A 15,682-nucleotide genomic window follows, 5' to 3' on the forward strand; every position below is an offset into this window, starting at 1 on the left:
TTGCCAATTAAGTTTTTACAATTGCCTAATCCCCTGTTTCTGCTCTTTGAGCTCAAATAAAACACATACTGGGAAGTTACAGTCGGTCAACATCAGTTTAACAAGTTTCTCCCTCAAGAAAATATTCCACAGTGATTTATAAAATAGTTGTATATGTCTGAACGCTTGCTTGGATTTAATTAATCAGCAACTTTAATTTATAAGCGAATAATAGTCAGAATAATAGTTATTCTCAATCCCTTTCCAATGTTTTTACGTTGTGTAAGTTTCAGTGTAAATCCAGTAGCCTATGTTAGAGGCTGTATGCAAACTTTCTGTGACGAGTACTGATATATACGAAGAGGCAGGACGCAGACACAGGAATTAACAAGGTCAAGGTTTACTTAATAATGAGAAAGAGAATAACAAAGAGAGAGTAAACAACACGACGCTTAACAATCACACACAACACAATAGTCCAGGGCTAAATAGGGGTGGTGATGAGATGATGAGGTGCAGGTGCGCTGGAGGTGATTAGGGTGCGTTGGGTTTCCATTCCGGTGTTGCCGAGGTGATGTGCTCAGACCGGTGGCTCAGTAGACCGGCGAATCAGAGCGCCGGAGGGAAGCAACGGGAGGAGACGTGACACTTTCTATATTCTGTATCAGGACGTCCGTACATAGCTAGTAATAATAGATGGTAATGCATCCTTAGTCCTGGGTAACTCAGTTGGTAGAGCATGGCGCTTTTTAAATTTTTTTTATTTCACCTTTATTTAACCAGGTAAGCCAGTTGAGAACAAGTTCTCATTTACAACTGCGACCTGGCCAAGATAAAGCAAAGCAGTGCGATAAAAACAACACAGAGTTATATATGGGGTAAAAAACATAAAGTCAAAAATACAACAGAAAATATATATACAGTGTGTGCAAATGTAGCAAGTTATGGAGGTAAGGCAATAAATAGGCTATAGTGCAAAATAATTACAATAGTATTAACACTGGAATGCTGGATGTGCAAGAGATTATGTGCAAATAGAGATACTGGGGTGCAAAAGAGCAAAATAAATAACAATATAGGGATGAGGTAGTTGGGCGGGCTAATTTCAGATGGGCTGTGTACAGCTGCAGTGATCGGTAAGGTGCTCTGACAACTGACGCTTAAAGTTAGTGAGGGAGATAAGAGTCTCCAGCTTCAGATATTTTTGCAATTCGTTCCAGTCATTGGCAGCAGAGAACTGGAAGGAATGGCGGCCAAAGGAGGTGTTGGCTTTGGGAATGACCAGTGAGATATACCTGCTGGAGCGCAGACTACGGGTGGGTGCTGCTATGGTGACCAATGAGCTAAGATAAGGCGGGGATTTGCCTAGCAAAAGATTTAAACCATGTATTTAGATTGTAGGTAGGTATTGTAGTTTGGTATTATAGGTAGCTTACTCAGGTAGTTATTGTAGGTTATTGTAGGTAATTATTGTAGGTAAGTATTGTATTCGGCGGACCCCGGCGAAGCACGAGGCTAGCTTACCCACTACTTGGACCAACAAAGCTAGCTAGCTAGCTAGCAGGTAGCTACTGGTAACTTTTAGCAACTGTGGTTAGTTGTTTCCAATGTTATTTCATGCTTAAGAGTACCTGTGATTGAGCCAGCTAGCTGCCACCATTCAGCTGTTTTTCTAACCTCATTATCCGAGGCATTAACGTTAGGTGGTTGGTAGCTGCTGTACTTAATTACAGCTACTGATAACAGTCTGCTGTAGTTTACAACAATTCTAATTTCTAAAGTGGAAGTTGGGAGAGTTTTATTCGGGTGGTTCAGTGAAACAATTATAGTTTCTGAGGTGGAAGTTGGGAGAGTTATATTTTTTTTTTTTTGGTGAGGGAGGCCTGCTCTCTCCTTTCCCAGATGTTTAGTTCATTTCATTCCGATCTCCTCTGCATTATTGTAGCCATCTGCTGCAGCCTGTCAACTATGCCTCTGCCTATCCCTGTTCTCTCCTCTCCGCACAGGCTACACAAACGCCTCACACCGCGTGGCTGCTGCCTCTCTAACCTGGTGGTCCCTGCACGCACCACACACCTGGAGTTCCAGGTCTCAGGCAGCCTCTGGAACTGCCGTTCTGCCGCCAACAAGGCTGACTTCATCCCAGCCTATGCTACCCTCCAGTCCCTCGACTTCCTGGCGCTGACGGAAACATGGATTACCACTGAAAACACTGCTACTCCTACTGCTCTCTCCTCGTCTGACCATGTGTTCTCGCATACCCCGAGAGCATCTGGTCAGAGGGGTGGTGGCACAGGAATCCTCATCTCTCCCAAGTGGTCATTCTCAATTTTCCCCCTAACCCATCTGTCTATCTCCTCATTTGAATTCCACGCTGTCACAGTCACTAGCCCATTTAAGCTTAATATCCTTGTCATCTATCGCCCTCCAGGTTCCCTTGGAGAGTTCATCAATGAGCTTGACGCCTTGATAAGTTCCTTTCCTGAGGATGGCTCACCCTTCACAGTTTTGGGGGATTTCAACCTCCCTACGTCTACATTTGACTCATTTCTCTCTGCCTCCTTCTTTCCACTCCTCTCCTCTTTTGACCTCACCCTCTCACCACCCCCCCCACTCACAAGGCAGGCAATACGCTTGACTTCATCTTTACTAGATGTTGCTCTTCTACTAATCTCACTGCAACTCCCCTCCATGTCTCCGACCACTACTTTGTATCCTTTTCTCTCTCGCTCTCCTCCAACACTACTCACTCTGCCCCTACACAGATGGTAACGCGCCGCCGCAACCTTCGCTCTCTCTCTCCCACTACTCTCTCCTCTTCCATCCTATCATCTCTTCCCTCTGCTCAATCCTTCTCCCTCCAATCTCCTGATTCTGCCTCCTCAACCCTCCTCTCCTCCCTTTCTGCATCCTTTGACTCCCTGTGTCCCCTATCCTCCCGGCCGGCTCGGTCCTCCCCTCCAGCTCCGTGGCTTGATGACTCATTGCGAGCTCACAGAACAGAGCTCCGGGCAGCTGAGCGGAAATGGAAGAAAACTAAACTCCCTGCCGACCTGGCATCTTTTCACTCCCTCCTCTCTACATTTTCTTCATCTGTTTCTGCTGCTAAGGCCACTTTCTACCACTCTAAATTCCAAGCATCTGCCTCTAACCCTAGGAAGCTCTTTGCCACATTCTCCTCACTGCAGCATGAGTGAAGGAGGCTTTGTTGCGAAATAGGAAGCCGATTCTAGATTTATCTTTGGATTGGAGATTCTTTATGTGAGTCTGGAAGGAGAGTTTACAGTCTAACCAGACACCTAGGTATTTGTAGTTGTCCACATACTCTAGGTCAGACCCGTCAAGAGTGGTGATTCTAGTCGGGTGGGCGGGTGCAAGCAGCGTTCGATTGAAAAGCATGCATTTAGTTTTACTAGTGTTTAAGAGCAGTTGGAGGCTACTGAAGGAGTGTTGTATGGCATTGAAGCTCGTTTGGAGGTTTGTTAACACAGTGTCCAATGAAGGGCCAGATGTATACAAAATGGTGTCGTCTGCGTAGAGGTGGATCTGAGAGTCACCAGCAGCAAGAGCGACATCATTGATATACACGGAGAAAAGTGTCGGCCCAAGAATTGAACCCTGTGGCACCCCCATAGAGACTGCCATTGGTCCAGACAACAGGCCCTCCGATTTGACACACTGAACTCTATCTGAGAAGTAGTTGGTGAACCAGGCGAGGCAGTCATTTGAGAAACCAAGGCTATTTAGTCTGCCAATAAGAATGCGGTGGTTGACAGAGTCGAAAGCCTTGGCCAGGTCGATGAAGACGGCTGCACAGTACTGTCTATTATCAATTACGGTTATAATATCGTTTAGGACCTTGAGCGTGGCTGAAGTGCACCCATGACCAGCTCGGAAACCGGATTGCATAGCGGAGAAGGTACGGTGGTATTCGAAATGGTCGGTGATCTGTTTGTTAACTTGGCTTTCAAATACTTTCGAAAGGCAGGGCAGGATGGATATAGGTCTGTAGCAGTTTGGATCTAGAGTGTCAACCCCTTAGAAGAGGGGGATGACCGCGGCAGCTTTCCAATCTCTGGGGATCTCAGACGTTATGAAAGAGAGGTTGAACAGACTAGTAATAGGGGTTGCGACAATTTCGGCGGCTAGTTTTAGAAAGAAAGGGTCCAGATTGTCTAGCCCAGCTGATTTGTAGGGGTCCAGATTTTGCAGCTCTTTCAAAACGTCAGCTGTCTGAATTTGTGTGAAGGAGAAGTGGGGGGGGGGGCATGGGCAAGTTTCAGCGGAGGGTGCAGAGTTGGTGGCCGGGGTAGTGGTAGCCAGATGGAAAGCATGGCCAGCTGTAGCAAAATGCTTGTTGAAATTCTCGATTATTGTAGATTTATCGGTGGTGATAGTGTTTCCTAGCCTCAGTGCAGTGGGCAACTGGGAGGAAGTGCTCTTATTCTCCATGGACTTTACAGTGTCCCAAAACTTTTTGGAGTTAGTGCTACAGGATGCAAATTTCTGTTTGAAAAAGTTTGCCTTTGCTTTCCTGACTGCTTGTGTATATTGGTTCCTAACTTCCCTGAAAAGTTGCATATCGCGGGGGCTATTTGATGCTAATGCAGTACGCCACAGGATGTTTTTGTGCTGGTCAAGGGCAGTCAAGTCTGAGGAGAACCAGGGGCTATATCGGTTCTTAGTTCTGTATTTTTTGAATGGGGCATGTTTATTTAAGATTGAGAGGAAATTACTTTTAAGGAATAACCAGGCATCCTCTACTGACGGAATGAGATCTATATCCATCCAGGATACCTGGGCCAGGTCAATTAGGAAGGCCTGCTCGCTAAAGTGTTTTAGGGAGCGTTTGACAGTGATGAGGGGTGGTCGTTTGACCGCAGACCCGTTACGGACGCAGGCAATAAGGCAGTGATCGCTGAGATCCTGGTTGAAGACAGCTGAGGTGTATTTAGAGGGTATGTTAGTCAGGATGATATCTATGAGGGTACCCATGTTTACGGATTTAGGGTTGTACCTGGTAGGTTCGTTGATAATTTGCGTGAGGTTGAGGGCATCTAGTTTGGATTGTAGGATGGCCGGGGTATTAAGCATATCCCAATTTAGGTCACCAAGCAGTACGAACTCTGAGGATAAATGGGGGGCAATCAATTCACATATGGTGTCCAGGGCACATCTGGGGGCTGAGGGGGGTCTGTAGCAAGCGGCAACAGCTTGCAACGCCAGGGTTGTGGGTTCGTTTCCCATGGAGACCAGAATGAAAATGTATGCACTCACTACTATAAGTCGCTCTGGATAAGAGTGTCTGCTAAATGACTGAAATGTCAATTGTAGTCGTGCCTGTTTGGGCATGAGTAAACATTTGTAGAGAAACTTCATTAGCCGCTGGCTGTTCTTGTACTTTTACATGTCATTTAAAGCCTAATTTAAGTATTTAAGAGTGACACTTGCAATCTCACGGCTCTTGGCATAGGAGTGGGTGTCAGAATAGCTAGACTTGTTTTGGGGGATTCCAGGTTTTCACCACAGTTTTCCAAACAAGATTTTACAGCTGACTCACATATTCCCTGGCCGATGTTGTTGTCCTACAGTGAGGGAAAAAAGTATTTGATCCCCTGCTGATTTTGTATGTTTGCCCACTGACAAAGAAATGATCAGTCTATAATTTTAATGGTAGGTTTATTTGAACAGTGAGAGACTGAATAACAACAAAAAAATCCAGAAAAACGCATGTCAAAAATGTTATAAATTGATTTGCATTTTAATGAGGGAAATAGGTATGGCTGGGCTCTGGCTGGGCCACTCAAGGACATTCAGAGACTTGTCCTGAAGCCACTCCTGCGTTGTCTTGGCTGTGTGCTTAGGGTTGATGTCCTGTTGGAAGGTGAACCTTCGCCCCAATCTGAGGTCCTGAGCGCTCTGGAGCAGGCTTTCATCAAGGATCTCTGTACTTTGCTACGTTCATCTTTCCCTCGATCCTGACAAGTCTCCCAGTCCCTGCTGCTGAAAAACATCCCCACAGCATGATGCTGCCACCACAATGCTTCACCGTAGGGATGGTGCCAGGTTTCCTCCAGCTTGTCATTCAGGCCAAAGAGTTCAATCTTGGTTTCATCAGATCAGAGAATCTTGTTTCTCATTGTCTGAGTCCTTTAGGTGCCTTTTGGCAAACTCCAAGAGTTGGCAAACTCCAAGAGGTCTGTCGTGTGTCTTTTACTGAGGAGTGGCTTCCGTCTGGCCAGTCTACCATAAAGGCCTGATTGGTGGAGTGCTGCAGAGATGGTTGTCCTTCTGGAAGGTTCTCCCATCTCCACTGAGGAACTCTGGAGCTCTGTCAGACTGACCTTCGGGTTCTTGGTCACCTCCCTGACCAAGGCCCTTCTTCCCTGACTGCTCAGTTTGGCCGGGCGGCCAGTTCTAGGAAGAGTCGAGGTGGTTCCAAACTTCTTCCATTTAAGAATGATGGAGGCCACTGTGTTCTTGGGGATGTTCAATGCTGCAGAAATGTTTGGTACCCTTCCCCAGATCTGTGCCTCGACACAATCCTGTCTCGGAGCTCTACGGACAATTCCTTCAACCTCATGGCGTGGTTTTTGCTCTGACATGCACTGTCAACTGTGGGACCTTATATAGACAGGTGTGTGACTTTCCAAATCATGTCCAATCAATTTAATTTACCACAGGTGGACTCCAATCAAGTTGTAGAAACACCTCAAGGATGATCAATGGAAACAGGATGGACCTGAACTCAATTTCAAGTCTCATAGGAAAGGGTCTGAATACTTACGCAAATAAGGTATTTCTGTTTTTTATTTTATAATACATTTGCAAAAAATTCTAAAAACCAGTTTTCGCTTTGTCATTAGGGGGTATTGTGTGTAGATGAGGATTATTTTAAAAAATGTGGAAAAAGAGAAGGGGTCTGAATACTTTCCGAATGCACTGTACATTATTGTGTAGATTTCTAAAATATATTGGTTGACATCCCAGAGATAACATGAACTGCGGTGCTGACAGATACTGTTGTGCTGGCAGACACATAACAACTCAAAGCAATGTCTTGTTAGATGTATGTATCGTAGGCATCCTCAGTATGACGAGACAGGCATCTGTGGTCAGATATACCTCCTTACATGGATGCTGCCTATGAAAACACTGAGATGAAAACATGCTGTTTTCCAAAGGTACTGTAGCAATGCACAGGAATAATTTAGCACTAAAGGAACTAGTCGATAACAGGTGCTGAAATATCCTGCTTTTGCAACTCAATAATAGTAGAGTTACAGTAATTGACAAGGGGGTTGTACGTAGGTACTGTATAATGTGATGAATTAAGACACGACATGTTAATTTTTCGCAGTGAATGGTCTTTCTTTCTGTTTTGTATCTTTCAGGCTCCCAGTACTGGGCTGTGAAGCAGCTAAATCTCCTAGAGGGATACCCCAGAAACATCTCAGACTTTGGCTTCCCATCCAGGGTGAACTTTTGCATTGCCCGTCTCACAGTGTTCTTCACCGGGTACGAGTGCTGGAGGTACTCCTTAGACCTATCTGACACTTCCCATAAAGACTGACTCCTTTAAGATTGTCTCCCTTTAGACTGACTTTACTTAGACTGACTCCATTTAGACTTCTCCCCTTTAGACTGACTCCCTTAAGACGACATCCCATTAGACTCGACTGTGAGTAAGACCTTTAAACAGGTTAACTGAGTTTGTAATACCTACAACAACACCTATGTATGTACACTTCTGACCCACTGGGAATGTGATGAAAGAAATAAAAGCTGAAATAAATCACTCTCTACTATTATTCTGACATTTCACATTCTTAAAATAATGTGGTGATCCTAACTGATCTAAGACAGGGAATTTTTACTAGGATTAAATGTCAGGAATTGTGAAAAACTGCGTTTAAATGTATTTGGCTAAGGTGTATGTAAACTTCCGACTTCAACTGTACGTGAGAATGCTGTTCATTGACTACAGCTCAGCGTTCAACACCATAGTGCCCTCAAAGCTCATCACTAAGCTAAGGACCCTGGGACTAAACACCTCCCTCTGCAACTGGATCCTGGACTTCCTGACGGGCCGCCCCCAGGTGGTAAGGGTAGGCAACAACACATCTGACAAGCTGATCCTCAACACTGGGGCCCCTCACAGGTGCGTGTTTAGTCCCCTCCTGTACTCCCTGTTCACCCATGACTGCATGGCCAGGCACGACTCAAAACCATCAATAAGTTTGCCGACGACACAGCGGTGGTAGGCCGGATCACCGACAACGATGAGACAGCCTATAGGGAGGAGGTCAAACCTGGCAGTGTGGTGCCAGGACAACAACCTCTTCCTCAACGTGATCAAGACAAAGGAGATGATCGTGGCCTACAGGAAAAGGAGGGCCGAGCACGCACCCATTCTCATTGACGGGGCTGTAGTGAAGCAGGTTGAGATCTTCAAGTTCCTTGGTGTCCACATCACCAACAAACTATCATGGTCCAAACACACCAAGACAGTCATGAAGAGGGCATGACAAAGCCTATTCCCCCTCAGGAGACTGAAAAGATTTGGCATGGGTCCTCAGATCCTCAAAAAGTTATACAGCTGCACCATCGAGAGCATCCTGACTGGTTGCATCACCGCCTGGTATGGTAATTGCTCGGCCTCTGAACCGCAAGGCGCTACAGAGGGTAGTGAGTATGGCCCAGTACATCACTGGGGCCAAGCTTCCTGCCATCCAGGACCTCTATACCAGGCGGTGTCACAGGAAGGCCCTAAACATTGCCAAAGACTCCAGCCACCCTAGTCATAGACTGTTCTCTCTGCAAGCTGTACCGGAGCGCCAAGTCTAGGTCCAAAATGCTTCTTAACAGCTTCTTCCCCAAAGCCATAAGACTGCTGAAAAGCTAATCAAATGGCTACCCGGACTATTTGCTGTTTATTATCTATGCATAGTCACTTTACCCCTACCTACATGTACATATTACCTCAATTACCTCGACTAACCTGTACCCCCGCACATTGTACCGGTACCCCCTGTATATAGCCTCGTTATTGTTATTTTATTGTTGCTCTTTTATTGTTTTACTTTAGTTTATTTATGTATTTATTTAAACTGCATTGTCGGTTAAGGGCGCATGTGACAAATAAAAAAGTATTTGATTTGATAGTGAGTTTGCTCAACATTTGGGCATACAGTGGGGAAAATGAGTATTTAGTCAGCCACCAATTGTGCAAGTTCTCCCACTTAAAAAGATGAGAGAGGCCTGTAATTTTCATCATAGGTACACGTCAACTATGACAGACAAAATGAGGGAAAAAAATCCAGAAAATCACATTGTAGGATTTTTAATGAATTTATTTGCAAATTATGGTGGAAAATAAGTATTTGGTCAATAACAAAAGTTTCTCAATACTTTGTTATATACCCTTTGTTGGCAATGACACAGGTCAAACGTTTTCTGTAAGTCTTCACAAGGTTTTCACACACTGTTGCTGGTGTTTTGGCCCATTCCTCCATGCAGATCTCCTCTAGAGCAGTGATGTTTTGGGGCTGTCGCTGGGCAACACGGACTTTCAACTCCCTCCAAAGATTTTCTATGGGGTTGAGATCTGGAGACTGGCTAGGCCACTCCAGGACCTTGAAATGCTTCTTACGAAGCCACTCCTTCGTTGCCCGGGCGGTGTGTTTGGGATCATTGTCATGCTGAAAGACCCAGCCACGTTTCATCTTCAATGCCCTTGCTGATGGAAGGAAGTTTTCACTCAAAATCTCACGATACATGGCCCCATTCATTCTTTCCTTTACACGGATCAGTCGTCCTGGTCCCTTTGCAGAAAAACAGCCCCAAAGCATGATGTTTCCACCCCCATGCTTCACAGTAGGTATGGTGTTCTTTGGATGCAACTAAGCATTCTTTGTCCTCCAAACACGACGAGTTGAGTTTTTACCAAAAAGTTCTATTTTGGTTTCATCTGACCATATGACATTCTCCCAATCCTCTTCTGGATCATCCAAATGCACTCTAGCAAACTTCAGACGGGCCTGGACATGTACTGGCTTAAGCAGGGGGACACGTCTGGCACTGCAGGATTTGAGTCCCTGGCGGCGTAGTGTGTTACTGATGGTAGGCTTTGTTACTTTGGTCCCAGCTCTCTGCAGGTCATTCACTAGGTCCCCCTGTGTGGTTCTGGGATTTTTGCTCACCGTTCTTGTGATAATTTTGACCCCACGGGGTGAGATCTTGCGTGGAGCCCCAGATCGAGGGAGATTATCAGTGGTCTTGTATGTCTTCCATTTCCTAATAATTGCTCCCACAGTTGATTTCTTCAAACCAAGCTGCTTACCTTTTGCAGATTCAGTCTTCCCAGCCTGGTGCAGGTCTACAATTTTGTTTCTGGTGTCCTTTGACAGCTCTTTGGTCTTGGCCATAGTGGAGTTTGGAGTGTGACTGTTTGAGGTTGTGGACAGGTGTCTTTTATACTGATAACAAGTTCAAACAGGTGCCATTAATACAGGTAACGAGTGGAGGACAGAGGAGCCTCTTAAAGAAGAAGTTACAGGTCTGTGAGAGCCAGAAATCTTGATTGTTTGTAGGTGACCAAATACTTATTTTCCACCATAATTTGCAAATAAATTCATTAAAAATCCTACAATGTGATTTTCTGGAGAAAAAAAATCTGAATTTGTCTGTCATAGTTGACATGTACCTATGATGAAAATTACAGGCCTCTCTCGTCTTTTTAAGTGGGAGAACTTGCACAATTGGTGGCTGACTAAATACTTTTTTTCCCCACTGTATGCTCAACATTTGGGCATATACTCAACAAGTTTTGGGAAATTCAGCTCACTTTGAACAGAGTTTGAGTCCATTCAACGAACAGAATAATGATGATTAACAAATTGGCTAACTTTTTTACAGAGTACATAGGACAAGTGTTTGTTGATATTGTGGTGCCATACAGATGTAGGATCTTAATTTGATAAACCTGTTGTGTATCATAACCTGAGAGCAGTTCTGATTCTGAATGATCTTCAGGTATAATGAGGAGCAGAGAAGGATGGAGGAGGGCTCTCCCAAACCTAGTGCCCAACATTGGCCAGGCATCCATAGATCGCTAGATGCTGCCATTTTATATGAAGGTAGCTATTGTATAGAAATTGCATCCATAAAAATCTGATAAATTTCTGAGTCCTTATCGCAACCTTCAGTCCATAAATGCATACCATAGAAGTTGAGTTAAGCCTGATTCTGAATGTCATCACACTCCACACACTCTACTTCTTCAAGGGGAATGTTCAGTATAAATATGACCCCAAACTCAAACATGTCACTGCCACAGGGCCTGCCAATGAGTTGTTGGACTGTACAGGACAACTTAACAACAACACACTGAAGAGGGGAGATAGCTGAGTCATCTTCTGCTCAAAGCCTCATGCTCTACCTTAACCCAAGAGACTGTAGTCCAAATTAGGGAAGACTCAATAGAGGAATGGAGTCAGATGCATGAAAGAGATGTGACATTTTGTTCCGGAGACAACCACAACAAGTTGGTTTACATCATTAAATAGACTCTGCAATGTCTTATTGCAGAATCCCACAGCATTTAGCAATAAAACATTCTGTAAACAGGATAGCTATTGAAATCCTGGGTTGAATTGATGGGATGCTGTCTGCTCAGGGAAGTGATGAAAGGTGTTGCATGGTTATTTGATGTGACACAACCTGAAAGTGATTACATGTTTACCGTATGAAATGATACAATAAATAAAGTTGTAATGCTATAAAAAGTATGATCTCGGTTAAACCAGATTATAAAAAAGTCTAATAAAAAGTCTAAAAGCCCAGGAACTACTGTCTAGCATTGTTACACCTACTGCCTACAGATCATTGTGCAATGCCTCTGACATAAAACATTTATAAACTATACAATTATTATATATTACGTGTGAAACGCTCTATCAATATATGAAATATAATTCCAATCTTGCGGGAAGCCTTCATCTAAAGGAAGTGTCCTCCAAAAGTGTTTAGCTCTCATGAAGTTCTCACGAAGCTCTCCCACCGGCAGGCTGTGTCATACCGTAATTATGGGATTGCTTGCTTGTGTCTGTGTCATAGCGCTAGATTCCAGGAAAAAAAAATATATACTTTGGGGAACCATTTACCCATCGATATTAATTTTATCAATACTGTAAGATTTATGAATTGCATCATTATTGAATTGGGGCATAAAATACAATATCTGTCCTATAAAGCTGAAATCCTCCATAGGCATAACAGCGCCACTGGCCGCCCAGGTGCATTTGTTATTGTTTTTGTTTTGAGGAAATGAGCGTCCAGCGTCATGGTAAAAACAAATCTTAGTACATACTCTGCTGTTCTATCGCACGTGCAATGATGTGCGAGTGAAAAAAAACTTGTGTAATCAAACTTTGTCATCAAAGTCTGGCATTTTCTGGATTTATGCTGCTTTCAAGACAACTGGGAATTCGGAAAAAAAACAAGGTTGAATCATGATGACATCAGTGATTTTCAGGTCGTAGCTCTAGAAAGAGGCCCGAGTTCCGGATTTACAATAGGCCCTTTTCACGTGACGTCAGACAACTTCCGTTCTGCCGCGATGCAGGTTATGTTTACATCCGGTGTCGCTTAGGAACGCTTAGCTAGTAGCACATCATTATGGAGTTCACCCAGTCCCTTTCACATCTGCCACCAATACGACTTAACGACGTAGAACGACTTGCTGACAAGTGGTCCCTTACTTCAAGATCGAAGCTTGATAAAGGCTACAAGTTCTTCGTTGAAGGTTACCTGTTTGATTATGAAGGTACGTGTTTATCTTTATTTAGCTTAAATTAGCCCTATGCTAGCGAAGGTTATGAGCTGACGAGTTTCTGTTTTGCAGCCTCTTTTTAATATTACTGCTGTTTGTATCGACCGTAAGATAAGAGTCAGTAATGTATTAATGGCTAATGCTGCGCCCTTTCTCCCAATCACTGTATTGAAACAGTCTCAAGTGTAGTTAACGGTGAGGTGACAGTGAGAGGGCGATGTTACAGGTCCATGAAGAAAAATGAGGAGGCTCATCGGCTTCAGGTTTCTCAGATAAACAGTTCTCTAACATTATGATAAGATAGGTTAAGATAGATAAGTTTTCTTTTTGTTGTGTTTTGCTGCGGTTGCAGATTTAATAAGAATGATTCCACAAAGTTCCACTGTGGATCAGTTTGTTTCTCAGTCTGAGCTCTGATTTTGTATCATTAAACTTAATACACAACGAAATTCTTACAAACCGATGTGGGTTGTTGACGGCAATAAAGACTGGGAAAGATTCTGTGATAACTCAAAATGTTCAAATTTTCGATAAGTGTTGGCACTACTTGTCAAAGGTTTCAGAACAGCCAATTTTTCTTAATTAAAAAAAGAAATTGGGTTTTGAAAATTGTGTACAGTAGTTTATAATGAAACGCAGAAAAAATGTTTTGTAAGTACAGCACTAATTGTTATGTCTCTATGAACAGGTTACACTAGACTCTGCAGAGGTTCCTGTGGTACTCAATCACATGTCATGTTCCTGCTCTGCTGGGAAAGCACTATGTAATCACATAGTAGCACTTCTTTTTCAAAGTGCTCACTATGTTACCATGGGCTTTAAGACAGTGCCATTGCCTCTGTCATGCACCAGCGCACTGCAGACCTGGCACCGGCCTAGGACACAGGTCAGACATTATTTGTTACACTGATGCAGAACTTTGCAGTTTGTATTGACTTTTGACAATGTATTGTTCATCATTATTATATCACAGGGAATTGTACCAGAGGCCACCAATGATATGGCGGTGTGTAAACCAGCGGCTAAGAAAAAAACAAGTGTCAGAGCTGGTGTGAAGTGCACACTGTACCGAGCCTATGATGGTGAGTCTGAATGAGCCCCCGCCTGTACTAGAGCACAAAGACTTTAGTGCATTTCTAAAATAATACAAACATAAAAGTGATTATTATTTGTTACTTTTTATATAGACTTTCAGTGGATATTTTTTTATTTGTATTAGAAGCATGTACGAGACTGGATGAGTGTGGTTGTCTTTTTTAGTGAAAAAGATAAGGTGGCATTTAATGAAATCTAAACTTGACATATCTCACTTTCATGCCAGGGCCTATTCCGGATCCTCACGTCATGGCCAGTGCTGAGAAACTGAAAGACATCCGTCCACAACCAGGGATTTGCAAATTGCTGCACGGGCTTGAGGGCCTTAATTTGGTGGACTCTAAATTTGGCCCTGTGCCATTTGGGTCTGTGCTTTCTTACCAGTGCACCCTATAAAATAGGGTGTATCTATCCTCAGGGGGAAAGTGCTGACTGCAAACAAAGGTGCTCCCACGAAGAATCTTAAAACTTGGTCCCTCATCTCTCCTGATCGCCCTCACCCAACGGGCACGTATTTCTCCATCAACAGGGAAATCGTGAAAACTCAGATACGGGAATTTCTGTTTGTTGTTTGAACAAAATGGTACACTGCAATAGCATCTTCTCGAAGATTGTGCCATGCTTCGGTGTTGGATGGGATACTGTTGCGATACAGACACCGGGAGAAAAGAAACAGCTAAATTAACATTCAGCTTTGACCAGGAATCAATATTTATCTAGCTATCATGCACAACAGTATTTGAATAGGTGAGTTACTATACATTCATGAATAAACTAACTGCCTAACAAAGGGTTAGATAGCTAGCTAAGTAAACTTGTTACATTACAGCCAGGCAGCAATGTAACGCTACCTTTTAACGTTATCGGTATCTGGTACTAAGTTGTTGTTAGCTAACGTTAGCCCACTTTTAAGTAACTAAGGCAGTGAACAATTATGAATTAACAATAACGTTAGCAAGTTACAAACCATTGCATATACGTAAACATTATTACTCTTAACTTTACTAATTTAACTTAAACGTACCTTTTGGAATTTCTTCAAGTAGCTAGCTTGCTAGTTAGTGGTCAACAGTTGTATTTTCGTTGAGAAGTCTCAGGTTACGGGCGAACGGAAGTGAAGTTAACCTGCTACGCGGAAAGGCGGAAGTTAGATGACGTCATCGTGAAAAGGGCCTATTCCGAGTTGGATAACCGTTCAAACCGTATTTTCCCAGTCGGAGCTAGTTTTTTCCCGAGTTCCCAGTTGTCATGAACTCAAGTCAGATTTCGCAGTTCCGAGTTAACAGTTGTTTTGAAAGCGGCACAAATCATGTTTTTTTGTTTTTGTTAAAAATGTGGTGCTCAAAACAGGTGGAGCTCTGCCCAACCTGCCCTGAATGACGGGTCGCCACTGCCTGAGACCATTGAGACACAGTATGTGGGAAGGATAGTTCCTTTCATTGCCCGATGTTGGAAGATTGAAGATGCTGACTGAAACATAAGAGTACTTTTCCACAGCTGGATTGTGTACCAGCTAACAATGAATGAAAGCCAACAATGTAAAAATTACCTGGGGTGTTGACAGCCTAAGTGTCAATGTAACCTCATTATTTCATAGTTATGCTCCTGTAAAGTAGCTAAACTACTCTAGACTATTTTAATCCCTATTTAAATGATTCACCTCGTGTTTATTTGCTGTAGGTGGTTGGCAGCATAGTCCATAGTGACAGGACAGATGAGTAAAGGTTGGCATGCTACTGCTACTGATCAGTTCAAGATCAATGTGTCAATGTAAAT

Source organism: Coregonus lavaretus, assembly GCF_964263955.1.
Source record: "Coregonus lavaretus genome assembly, chromosome: 15".
Lineage (NCBI taxonomy): Eukaryota > Metazoa > Chordata > Actinopteri > Salmoniformes > Salmonidae > Coregonus > Coregonus lavaretus.